Source organism: Alexandromys fortis, unplaced genomic scaffold (genome assembly GCF_014885135.2).
Source record: "Alexandromys fortis isolate MF-2015 unplaced genomic scaffold, M_Fortis_MF-2015_v1.1 scaffold_79, whole genome shotgun sequence".
Lineage (NCBI taxonomy): Eukaryota > Metazoa > Chordata > Mammalia > Rodentia > Cricetidae > Alexandromys > Alexandromys fortis.
Genome location: NW_026067964.1, coordinates 8143011 through 8156557, shown reverse-complemented (window position 1 = coordinate 8156557; position 13547 = coordinate 8143011).

The following is a 13547-nucleotide window of genomic DNA, read 5'->3' as shown; positions in this document are numbered from 1 at the left end:
ATTCAGGCCACCCTCACAGAGCACTCACGCATCCTGAGTTCCTCCTGTGCGTCTGTGTCGGCAGCAGTACAGCCTCTGCATTTTAGGAACCCCCTGTCCTACTGCATGGCCTCACCTATGTTACTTGACATCTTCACAAACTGCCTTCAGACTGAGTTTGTGCAAACAAGGGTTTTTTTTTGTTTTTTTTTTTTTTTTTTTTTTGTGGTGATGCCAAGATTTGACATTTCTTCCCCTGAAATCATCAACTTGAAGGCACATATAGACTGTATGGGTCAAATACACTTTTGCAGAGTGAGGAGTCTGGTATGGCTAATAAAAACTAAATGACAATGTTAGTTCAGTGTGTTTCTGTGTACTTGTTTCATAAAAACTAATTTTAAAACTCTCTTCTTAAATCTTGACTTTATACCACAATTGCATCTTTTTAAAAATGTTTTTGACAATTCATATATGTTCTCTTAGGGCTTCTATTGTAGTGATAAAACACTACAGTAGTGATAAAAAAAACAGCCCAGGGAGGAGTTTATTTCATCTTACAATGCCTAAGTCCATCACTGAAGGAAGCCAGGGCAGGGACTCAGTAGAAACCTGGAGGGGGTAACAGGAACAGAGACTACAGCACTGGTTCTCAGCCTGGGGGGTGTGGCCTCTTTGACAAACTTATCTCCCCAAAATATTTACATTATGATTTATAGCAGCAGCAAATTTACAGTGACAATGAAAATAATTTTATGGTTGGAGGCACCTCAACATGCAGCGCGCGGTATCGGAAGGGTCGCAGTCTTAGAAAGGCCGAGAAACACTGCCGTCCGCTGAAGCTCACCCGTCACTGGCTCCCTTCTCATGGCTCGCGCATCCTACCCCCTTACAGTAATTTCCCGTGGATCCTAGGCCTTCGTCTTTGTTATGGCCATGCCTTCTTTCTCTGACCCAGGTACAAGTGTTTAGCTGACCACGATTAGAGTGGATAAGAACTAGAAGCCGTAGCTTCATCATCACAAATGTTGATAGCCAGAGAATGTTTCCCCACAGAGGCCTCTGAAGGATAGCACAGCCTTCAGTAGCAACAGGAACCACAGTTATCAATACAGTCCCCCCCTCCCCCCCTCAGCTGCTTCAGGGCCACGGATCAAGATCTGGCCCTCGACAATAGCTCAGGGATGGACATCACCTTGTACTCAGGCTGTTCTAATCAGCTCCTTCCTCACCACCTTCAACTCTTCAAATTCGCCTCTCTCCCCAGCCCATGAACCCTTCTTCCTATTGCCCTCTTCTATTTCCTGTACTTGCTCACCAAAATGGTGCCCTATGGCCCAGTGCCAGGCCTCTTGTTTGGGTCAGAGGTGGTGCTTGGTTGAGTCCTGCCCATCCCAGCTACAAAGCATGGCACGGAGCTGTTGTTTTTCTTCTCTAGAGTGCTTGGGCCAAGAGACCTCTGGCAACACTCGATATGATGGTGCCCGATTGCCGCACACCTCTGGTTCCTGGTTGATTGTGTTCCCCTGAGACCTAAGAGTCTGGAGTGGGGTGGGGGAGGGGTTGAAGGTTGGGGTAGGAGGAGCCATCTGTGTCCTCTGCCAGCTCAGACCTAGAAAGGGCTGAGCCGCTCCTGGCTGACTGTCCAAATAACATATTTTTGTCTTCCTCCTTCCCAACATTTCTTATGAATCCCTTCTTGCTTTCTGGCTTCTGGAAGTACTCATTCCAACTTAAACGTGTACATCTAAACATTGGTATTTCAAAGTAATCTTTATGATGTTGTTTGCCACCCTCAGACACTTCTAGTGATGACGTTGCTTCAAAAGAGATTACTGCAGTCAGAGTTGGGATGCCTAGAATGCTACCTGACAAATGTCTACCTAACAAAGGGCTAGCTGCAGTGGCATTTCTGTTGTATTTTAATAAATAAAGACTGCCTGAAGATCTGAGAGTAAAACAGTCCCACTGGTCAGCCTTACAGACCAGATTATGATAACATGCACCTTTAATCCCAATAGCCATAATGACAAGCACCTTTAATCTAAGTAGCCACACTAGTTGCCAGAGAAACTGGGCGGTGTAAGCCTTATTAGAATAACTGTGGTGCATGCCTTTAATCCCAGCCCTAGAGGAGAATATAGACAGAGGGAAGACAGCTCTCACACACAGTCTCCTTCTGAGATTCCAGGAGGCAGGATTGCCATTTTGGACTGAGGTTGAGGTAAGAGCAAGTGGCTGGCTGTTTTGCTTTTTGGATCTTCAGGTTGAACCTCGATTTCTAACCTTGGGTTTTTATTAGTTATTAACCTAAGAAGATGCTTGCTGGCTAGAAGTGCCTGGCCTTGGGCGCAGATAAAAGGCAGTACTCATGAACGTACCTGCACGGTAGCCTTCAGCAAAGGAATGGCTGGCCTTCCTGTAGATAAGGAGGCCAAGGGAAGAGTATCAGATATTAACTACATCAAAGGACACTTCTCTCAGGAGTACCACCTAGAAGATCAATGTATGTCCTTGTCCTGAAAATCAATTAAAGTTGGCAGACAGGAAAGGCAGAGAACTTCATCAAGAAAGTCCAAGTGGGAAAGCCTCAATAGTAAGGATCTCCAAGCTCCTACAATATAATTAATATTTGGACAGCTTACTCACAAGCCGTCACTAGTGACCAGCCATATTGATCTTTTATGGTTTTAGCCTCTCTGCAATCTTCTTGAATGAGTTCCGGTTCTGCCATCCCATGGCACTGAAAGACTTTGGGGCACCTTAGCATTACTGCACCCCCCTTCCTGGGAACCAGGGGACCCTGGTAACCAACCACGCGTGCACCGGAGCTTTGAGTACTTTCCATCCCCTTTGTAGTCTTTCTTCAATAGACCCAGACTCTGGAACTGGGGTGAGACAATCTGCAGATAGTCTGCAGGTGTTCCTTCTTTTTCAACCAACCTAGCAACCGCCATAGCATTGATCAATTAGAGTTAGCTGACCATTAAATGAACTAGTCAAAATAGTTGACAAATGATTTCTGGACTCTCCCTTTTGATTCTGTACTACCCCCTCTCTGATTTGTGGGGTTTTTTTTTCCTTTAAAAGAGCCTGTAATAGACAAAGTAGGGGTCCTTCTCCTCTTGAGGCTGAGGGACCTCTGCCGTGGCAACAGAGTAAAAATTCCTCTTGTTATTGCATCAACCGTGCTTAGAGTGTCTCTTGGGGTGACCTCCTCCTTGGTAGGTCTTTAGGGTCCAACAGCACTGTGCCCTCTGACACTGGGGCCTCTGGAGGAAGCGGCTAAAATCTGGTCCTAAACTCCTCAAATGTCAAAGCCAAAATCACTTTGAATTTTGCACTGTGGGAAGAAAATTTTTTAATTTAATTTTAAAATGCTTTGGCTTTGAATTGTCACTTCAAAATTTAAAATAAGAAAATTCCCGAGACTCACTAAGGTTATTTCAAGGCCAACAGACAGTTCACTGAATCACTGAAAAGCAACCTAATTTCTCAAACAGTGGCTCACAAGGCAACACAAGCAGTAACCAGAGACCTGCATTGGACCAGAAAGTCCTGGGTTCTTCCCTGCTCCTGGGTGTGAAGATCGATTGAAAGCACACTGGCTCATGGAAAAGAGGATGGTTCACTTTCTTATAGGCAAACTTTAAATATCTCAATAACCCAGTGATTAGCCAAGTATTTAGAGTGATTCACTGTTAGACAGCTAATGACTCAACAACTTGGAATGAATCAGGAAAGCAGAGTATTTTTCCAAAATATTTTTCATATCTTTTACTACCTATAATGAATAAACAGATGTAAAATTATTTCTCTCACCTGAAGAGCAAATTCCAATAAAGCTATTTCATGAAAATGCAACCCCCCAAAAAAGATAAGATCTACATATGAGAGAAAATATACATTTGCTTTTCTGGTCTTGGGCTACCTCAGTTGATATAATACTTCCCACTTCCATCCATTTTCCTGTAAACTTCATAATTCTGTTTTGTATATATACCACATTTTCATCACTCATGTATCGGTTGATGGACATCTATGTTGACACCATTCCCTGCTATCATGAATAGAGCAGCAATGAACACGGATGCACAAGTCCTTCTGTCATATGACATAGCCCCCCCCCAATAAATGCCCAGGAATGCCATAGTTGGGTCGTATGGTGGTTCTATTTTCTGCTTTACAAAAGATTCGTTTTTATAGTATGCGCATGAATGCTGTGGCTGCATGTATGCACAGGCACCATTTTCCTGCCTGGTGCGTATGGAGGCCATAAGATGGTCTCAGATCACCTGGAACTGGATTTATAGATGGTTGTGGACCACCCTGTGAGTGCTGGGAACTGAACTCAAGTCCTTTGCCAGAGTAGCAAGTGCTCTTAGCTGCTGACCCATCTCTCCAGCCCCCAAGCTTTAGCTTTTTGAGACACTCCCTTGCTGGTTTCCATAGGGGTTGCACTAGTCTACAGGCCCCCAAACTGTGAATAAGGATCCTTGCCGATCTTTGTTAGACTTTATACTCTTTTCTATGTGTCTGTGTGTGAGTGTGTGCGTGTTAGTGCCAGTGCCCTCAGAGGTCAGAGGAGATTGTGGGAAGTCCTGAGGCTGGACTTACAGGCAGCTGTAAGCTACCCAATGAGGGCGCTGGGAACCAAACCCAGGTCGTCTTCAAGAACAGTGCGTGCTTCTAACCACTGAGCCATCTCTTCAGATCCAACGCTTTTTTTTTTCTGGATGGCAATTATTTTAGCTGAGGTGAGACAGAATCTCAGATGACTTTTAACTTGTGTTTCTCTGATAACTCCTTCCCTGGTTAGCTTTAACAGTCATCCTGACACTGCCTAGGGTCTCGTGAGAAGGAAATTTCAATTGCAGGATTGTCCAAATAAGATTGGTCTGTGGGAATGTTGTTAATTGATACAAGAATGCCCAGTCTAGTGTGGATGGTACTATCCCTAGATGTGTGATCTTGAACTGTTTAAGAAAGCTACTAAAAGCCAGCCTGGGAGCTATCAAACATTCCTCTAGGGCACCCATTCTCAACCTGTGAGTCTCGACTTCTCTAGGGGTCAAGCAACCCTTTCATGGGGTCACTTAAAACCATTGGAAAACACAGAGATAAACATTACTATTCATAACAGTAGCAAAATTGCAGTTATGAATTAGCAACAAAATAATTTTATGGTTGGGGTCATCATGACTTGTGGAATTGTATTAAAGGTCTCAGGGTCAGGAAGGTTGAGAACCACTGCTCCACGATTCCTGGTGTTCATTCTTAGCTGTAAGATCCCTGGTTGGAAGAAATGCTACCTGGAATAGCAAGCAGGCCTGACTTTGAGTTTCAGCTTGAGTTCCTGCCCTGACTTCATCAAGGATGGAATGCGACCTAGAGGTGAAAATCAAACAACCCTTTTCTTTGAAGGGTAAGCTGCTTTGCATACTAGGGTTTTTGTTTCTTTTCTTTATTTCTTTCTTACTTTTTTTTTTTTGAATCATAGCAACAGAAAGGGAACTGGAGCAGCTGCAGCTGTTGAACACTTCACAACTTTTCATTAGCAATTTGCATTTCCTCTTTTGAGAACTCTCTGCTTAGATCTAGGGCTTACATTTTGATTGAGTTGTTTCTTTTCATAAGGTTTGGTGGTTTTATTCATTCTTTGTATAGTCTAGGTATTAATTGTCTGTCAGATGTATAGCAGGCAGAGCCCCCCATTCTGTAGTCCCCCATTCTGTAGTTCCCCATTCTGTGGTCTGCTTTTCTATGGTCCCTCATTCTATCGTCCCCGTCCTGTAGTCCCCTGTTCTATAGTCCCTCTTCTGTAATCTCCCATCCTATGGTCTTCTCTTCTATCTTCCCCATTCTGTAGTCCATGTCCTTTAGTCCCTGTTCTATAGTCCCCCATCTGAAGTCCCCATTCTTTAGTCCCCCATTCTGTAGTTCCCTGTCCTACAGTCTCCTGTTCTATAGTCCCCCATCCTGTAGTCTCCTGTTCTATAGTACCCCATTCTGTAGTCCCCCATCCTGTAGTCTCCTTTTCTATAGTTCCCCATTTTATAGTTCCCCGTCCTGTAGTCTCCTGTTCTATAGTCTCCTATTCTGTAGTTCCCTGTCCTGCAGTCTCCTGTTCTGAGTCTGTTTCTTGCTGTTTACTCCTTTTGGGTGGTATTTTCTCTTTTTTCTCTAGAGTTTTCAGGTGTGCCTTTGAGTTCGTAATATTAGATCTCTCATTTTTTTAAAAAAATTATTTATTTTTTTATGTAGGCACTTAATGGTATGAACTTACTTCTTAGAATTGTCTTCATTGTGTGCCGTGGGTTTGGGTATGTTGTATTTTCATTTTTGTTCAAATCTGAAAAGGTTTGGATTTTTTCAGAATTCTGTTTGACCCATTTTTCATTCAGTAGTGAGTTGTTCAGTTTCCACGAATTTGTAAACTTCCTGTTGTTTCTGTTGGTATGGATATTCAGCTTTATTCCATGGTGGTCAGATGGGTGCAGGGTGTTGTTTCAGTTTTCTTATGTCTGTTGGGGCTTGCTTTCTGCCCATGCATGCGTTCAGTTTTGTAAAAAGTTCTATGAGGTGCTGAGAATCAGGTATATTCTCCTGTGTTTGGGTTAAATATCTTCTAAGTCCATTTGGTTTATAGCATCAGTTAGCTCCAGCATTTCTCGGTTTAGTTTTTTGTCTGGATAACCCCTCTGTTGGCAAAAGTGGAGTACTGCAGTCAGCCATTATAACTGTGTGAGGGTCAATGTGTCACTTAAGCCATAGCAGTGTTTCTTTTGTGAGCTTAGGCGCCCTTGTGTTTGGTGCATAGATGTTAAGAATTATAACATCTCGATGGATTTTTTTCTTTGACAGGTATGTAGTGAAGATTCCTATCTCTTCAGATTAGTTTTGATTTGTAGTCCATTTTGTTGGATATTAAAGGCTACATGGATTTGCTTCTTGGTTTAGTTTGCTTGGAATCTTTTTTTCCATCATTTTACTCTGAGGAGATGTCTACCCTTGATGTTAAGGTATTTTTGTTTGTGTGATTGTTTTGCTTTGTTGGATGCAGCAGAAGTATGAATCCATTTTTCAACCCTATCTGTCAGTATTTGTCTTTTTATTGGGGAACTGGCACCACTGATAGTTTCTGCTGAAATTAATCTGCCATTATGAGCAAAAGCAGCTACAGGCAACAGGTCAATGAACATATGGCTGAGCACCACTAAAACTTTTTGTAAAAGTAAGTGGGTAGTCAGACTGGGTCCCTAGCTATTGTTAGCACTATTTATATTTAGTGTAATTGTGTGTGTGCTGGGGTCTGATCTTCAATTTTCTATTTGCTTTCAATTTGTCTTATGTGTTTTTGCATCTTCTTTCGTGATATTTGCAATTGAAGGAGTGCTCTGTAGCCCTCTGCTGCATCTAGTTTCTGGCTATTTTGATTGGCTGCACTAATTGTAATTTTATTTCTTAAGAAACTTCATTTCCAAAAATCTTCAGTGTGTTATACCAACACATGCATGATGCGAGAATCTCAGACCACTGCTCATGCATGTTCTTCCTTCAGTGAAGTTTTCTGTTGCCATGACGTCACATCTCTGTGTGTTACAAACATCCTTTTGTGCTATTGTTAATTTTACTTTAAAACATCTTTGCCACTCTGGACACTTCATCCCTGCCTATAGATAGGAGCTTCCACCAGCTGTGCTCTATGATACAAATCTTCCTCTTCTGGGAATATTCTTCTCAGTTAACCTGCCTCCCTCCTCCAGCTTCAACAGAGCACACCTGACACCCAGTCCCTTAACCACAAAGCATTTCCATGCCTCACTAAAGGTATTAAGTGGAGGACTGAAGAGATAGCTCATTGATTAAGAGCACTGGCTTCTCTTGCAGAGGACCCAGGTTCAGTTCACCCATATAACAGCTCGCGACCATCTGTTGTTACACCAGATCTAGGGAGTCTAGCACCCTTGTCTGATATCATTGGGTACTCAGAATGCATTTGGTACACAAACAAATATGTAGGCAAACACTCAGATACATAAGACAAAGAAATTAATTATTAATTTGATTTAATATTGAAATGTAATGAATTTTCTTTCAGCACTTAAAAATGTCATCCCATTGCCTTTGACTGGCATGTTGAAGGATTGTGATAATACTTCCCTGCATTTTCTTGTGTGTATAATATGCATTTTTCTGCTTTTAGGATAGTCTCTTTATTGAATTCTCATTACTTTTATTGTGATGTCTTTTTCTTATGTCTTCCCTATTAAATATTCCTAGAATTTCTCAAATGTGTAAATTATAGTTTTTATGAAATTTGGAGAATTTCTGCCATGTTTTTTCTTAATCAAACATAGGACTAACTGTAGACATATCCATATCTCTTTTCAACAAATGGCAAATTGGTCACTTTTCCTGATCTTTACCAAAACTAATGATTTATAATTTTATGGTATAAACGGCTGAGACGATAAATTGCAAAAGGTCTAGACTCTGCTATCTGGCTGTGAACATTTTCATTTTTTACCCTGAGATTAAATTTCCTGGTTGAGTTTGCATGGCTTTGTTGATGGGGTTGTTTGGGTTTTCCCTACTCACAAGCATGGTTCTTCCTACTAGATTATTGTTTTGCTGGAGCATCATTGAAAGCCCAGAAGAGTCACCAAAATCTTTCCAGTCTGGATGGGTCTGAACCCCAACATCTCTCAGTACTGGGCTGCCTCAGACATGTTTGCTGTTCTCCATGTCCCAGGGCTTGCTTTCTGCTAGTGCTCCATGTTCTTTTCTAGTGCTCCATGCGCTCTGCTAGTGCTCCATGCTCTCTGCTAGTGCTCCATGCCATGTTCTCTGCTAGTGCTCCATGCTCTCTGCTAGTGCTCCATGCTCTCTGCTAGTGCTCCATGCTCTCTGCTAGTGCTCCATGCTCTCTGCTAGTGCTCCATGTTCTCTGCTAGTGCTCCATGCTCTCTGCTAGTGCTCCATGCTCTCTGCTAGTGCTCCATGTTCTCTGCTAGTGCTCCATGCTCTCTGCTAGTGCTCCATGTTCTCTGCTAGTGCTCCATGCTCTCTGCTAGTGCTCCATGTTCTCTGCTAGTGCTCCATGCTCTCTGCTAGTGCTCCATGCTCTCTGCTAGTGCTCCATGCTCTCTGCTAGTGCTCCATGCTCTCTGCTAGTGCTCCATGTTCTCTGCTAGTGCTCCATGCTCTCTGCTAGTGCTCCATGTTCTCTGCTAGTGCTCCATGCTCTCTGCTAGTGCTCCATGCTCTCTGCTAGTGCTCCATGCTCTCTGCTAGTGCTCCATGCTCTCTGCTAGTGCTCCATGCTCTCTGCTAGTGCTCCATGCTCTCTGCTAGTGCTCCATGTTCTCTGCTAGTGCTCCATGTTCTCTGCTAGTGCTCCATGTTCTCTGCTAGTGCTCCATGTTCTCTGCTAGTGCTCCATGTTCTCTGCTAGTGCTCCATGCTCTCTGCTAGTGCTCCATGCTCTCTGCTAGTGCACAAGAACAACTAGAGTCAGCCCAGGGTGGAAGAGGATTCTAAAGTAGAAGTTTAGGCTCCTCTCTTGGCGGCACTGTCTCCTCCGGTATTTAAACCCCTTCAGCTCAGACCTGTTCTCCTTACCCAGGAAGTCAAATCAGAGGTCAATTGCTAAATATTGTAAGCTGCCAGGGCAAAATAACAAAACACACACACACACACACACACACACACACACACACGAGCACTGTGTGCCTAACCATAGAATGTTCATGACAAAGCATGGGCATCAGAGAGCAGTGGAAGGAAATTTTTCAAGAGTTAAAGAGAAGAAGGAAAAACAGAGAATGTAACGTTTATTGAGCCAAGTAATTAGGTTTGTGCTTTGTGAGCTGTGACTCCCATCTCTTTAATATATTCCAAATCAAGAGTGAGTTACATTTAGAATTTTTATTGGAGGGAGGCAGTGGCCATTGAACACAGAGTCTTGTGTGCATACTAAGTATATTCTTCTGCACTGAGCTATAGCCACGACCACGGAGGAGTTTTCAAAACTAGAAGAGAATGAAACAGAGCATTGTCTAGGAAATCATCAGTGTGTGTCTTAAATAGCAAGGTAAGTATTGTTGACAAAACCTTTATTTACAATGCAGTATGTGTGTAAAATGTCTCTTCCCATAGGTACTAAGTTTTTAAAAGAAGAAATTGTAGTCACTGCTCTACTTTGTTTTTCACCATAAAAATTTTGTAAGGTGGGAATGCTCTCTTCATCACAAAGAAAGCCAAGATGGTGTTTAAAGAAACTGGTTTTGAGCATATGTCAAAAGTCTTGCCTGGGATATACAGGTGACCAACAGCCAATCAGTGCCCTGTGCCAACCAATGCAGTTATAGCAACTGGTGCGCTGTGGCCTTCTTTGGTTTTGTCTTGCTTTTTAGTAGGTAAGAATGTGGTGCACGCCTTTAATCCCAGCACTCGGGAGGCAGAGGCAGGCGGATCTCTGTGAGTTCGAGGCCAGCCTGGTCTACAAGAGCTAGTGCCAGGACAGGCTCCAAAGCTACAGAGAAACCCTGTCTCAAAAAACTAAAATAAATAAATTAATTAATTAAAAAAAAAAGAATATAGACCCTTTGGCAGCACTGAGAGGAGACGGCTCAAGTTTCTTCTCTCCAGGTGGTCTTCCTCATACTGACCTGAAGAAACTCTCAGCCTCACTCTCAAAGAGCTCCCACTTGCCTGTTGGATTGCTCTCTCAAATTAAATTCTTCTGGCTGCCTTCAAAATATTCACAGGTTTTTGTGGTAGTCAACCTGCTTCCAAGGGTGTTTCCAATGGGTGGACTGAAGCAGCTCCAGAGAAAGAGATCGACTTTCCTTTCCCTCAGAACAGCCCTAGGTGAAAGCAGACTCAAGCTGCTTCCTGGTCAGACACAAGGGACCTCACAATTAAAAAAAAAAGCCACAGTGACACAGGCCTTTAATCCTAGCCCTAGGGAGTTACAGGTGCTCATATCTCAGTTCAAGGCCAGCCTGGTCTACTAGTTAGTTCAGGACAGCCAGGACAACAAAGCAACGCCCCCACCTGCACCAAAGCCCCAAGATTCAGAAGTGCTCTCCACCTGACACTGCTCACACAAATTCTGACGACACAGGATGTTTGTTAAGAACGGGGGCATGGTGTGATTACTTTGGGTGGAAAACATGGCATGCAGCTAGAAACTGAATTACAAGTCCTTCTACCTCTCATCTTTCCCATACAACGTCTTTCATTTCCACTGTAACAGACATTGCCAAAGTGCTTGTTTCTTGTGTCAAAAAGTATAACTTATCAAAAAGTTTGTAAACAGGATCCTACCCCTCAAATGAGGACTGGATATGCTTGTATGCTGTGTAAGCATGAGTATGTACTCTATAAATTGTCCAAAGAGTTGTCAGAAAAATATGTTAGGTAATAGGAAAAGTTGCAAGGAACAGTGATGTGACAGGCTAATGTGCAGGAACACATGGTAAACCCTGCTTTTGTGACGTCTGACTAATGGAAGTTTTGTTCTGAGGAGTAAAGCCACACCCAAGCCCACTGTCAAGTGTCCACACACCTAAGATGTGGTTGATTTAAAGATTAAGGACTAATGGTCTGCAAGCAAATGAACATTAATAGAAATGTCAGCTCGATGGCTGAGAGAGAAAAGAATTATAAACAAAACAGAACAACAGAAAAGGAGAGTGTGTTATCCGGAATTCTGCACGGTCGCTGTTCCGCGTGTTCTCGCTGGGGTATTCCGTGAGCTGTGCAGATTAAAGGCTTGCTTTGTTTCTCTATTCACAAGCACGTGTGTCAGGCCAGTGTTTGGTTTTCCAGCCCCTCCCCCCCTTTTTAAAAGAAAGCAAAGAAACGTCGGTATATGTATCTTATCTCTTTGAATTCCTCATGTTTATGTGTCTTTAGCTAAATAATTTTTCCTTCCCTTACCATTTAGCTCATAAAACCTTTCAGAAGAGGGACCATCATTGTTGTCCTAACTATGATAAGGAAGTATTCAGAGATATATAATAATAATAATAGTGATTTCTTCACTTTTATATTTATTCAGCAAATATTCAAACGATGCTTGCTATGAATTGAATAGTAAACTTTTCAAATACTAGATTTTTATCTCTCTAAAGACCCTATCAAATAGCTACAGCTATTCTTATTCCATACAGAGGAACCAGAAGAAATTGGAGATTTAATGATTTACTGCTGGGAGTGTGGAAATCTAGACTTGTATCCCAACCATATGACTGTTTGTCCAGTGTGCTTACAAGACCCCTATTCTCTCCTCGTCATTTCTGTGCACCGGAGAATGACAGCCGCAGCCTGGGATCCCTCTTTTTCCAACAACTGTTAGTTCAAACTGGCCACATCTTATTCAGAGTACTCAGCACGATGTCTCAAACTTTATCAGTGTGTTTGCCCTTTGAGATTTCTACCACATTGTAATTCATCACTCCAAAGTCAGGGCAGTGCCTGCCTGTCCCAGCGTCATTCTCCTTTTGCCTTGTCCTCAGGGAACATAAGGGAAGACGGGAGATTATATTATAGCACCAGCCTTTAATGGCCCCCAATGTTCACTTAGGATAAAATGCCACTTGATCCTGCTCCCGTGGTTCAAGCTATTTGTCTCTTTGTGTGGAGCAGCATCTCATGGCTTGTTACATGATTGATTGACAGTTCTCACTTCCTCCTTCATCCTTCATTAGGTTGCAGGCATTGCAGCAAGGAAGGAAAAGAATAACAGTACTCAAGATAAGGAGATAGAAGCTGAAGGAATATAGGGCTTGGCTGGTTGTCAACTGTAGTCAACTCGGTAATAAAAGCATTATGGACTAATTCGACTATATGTTCTTTGACTTTCAAATCATACTAAAATTCTAAAAACGTCTTCAGAATTTTATTGAATTGCTTTGGGAGATTTATTGTGTAAAAAGACAATGGCCAGGCCACACCTGACAGTACTCTTCTCACCCACTATTCCTAAAGCAACTAGTCTGGTCTGGGAATCCAGTTTGCAGCCTCTGGAGCAATCAGTTCAGAATGACCAGAATGTGGTCTATGATTGACAGGTCCCTTGCTCAAACTCTGCACTAACAGGCAAAGCTAAATATTCTTCCCAGACCTATGCTCTAGATGCTCTCCTTGTTAGCCCGCCTCCCTGTCTGCAGCTGCAACCAGAACACACCTGTATCACTTTTCTTACCCACAAAGCTTTCCCATGCCTCTGCATGCTTGAGTTCATGCCAGCTAGGATGGACAGGGCTGACTATTGCTAGAGCATGCTCTGAGTTTATGCCTAGTCTGCTTGCCCTCCTTAAGTAGCCTTTTATTAAGTTCCTCCATTTTCAAAGGAAAATGGTTCCTTTTGCCCCAATTTCTGGAAAATTAATTGCATTTGTGTAGGGCTACCTGTATTAACGTCTGGAGAACTGGACAGGTATCTAGATATGTCTTTATGTGGCCTTAAAACATCAGCCTAGTATTTTAAAATACCGTTGCTGCTTGTAGTCGGGCCCATTGACCTTCTTAGTGTTATTAAAAACTGGAGACGCAAC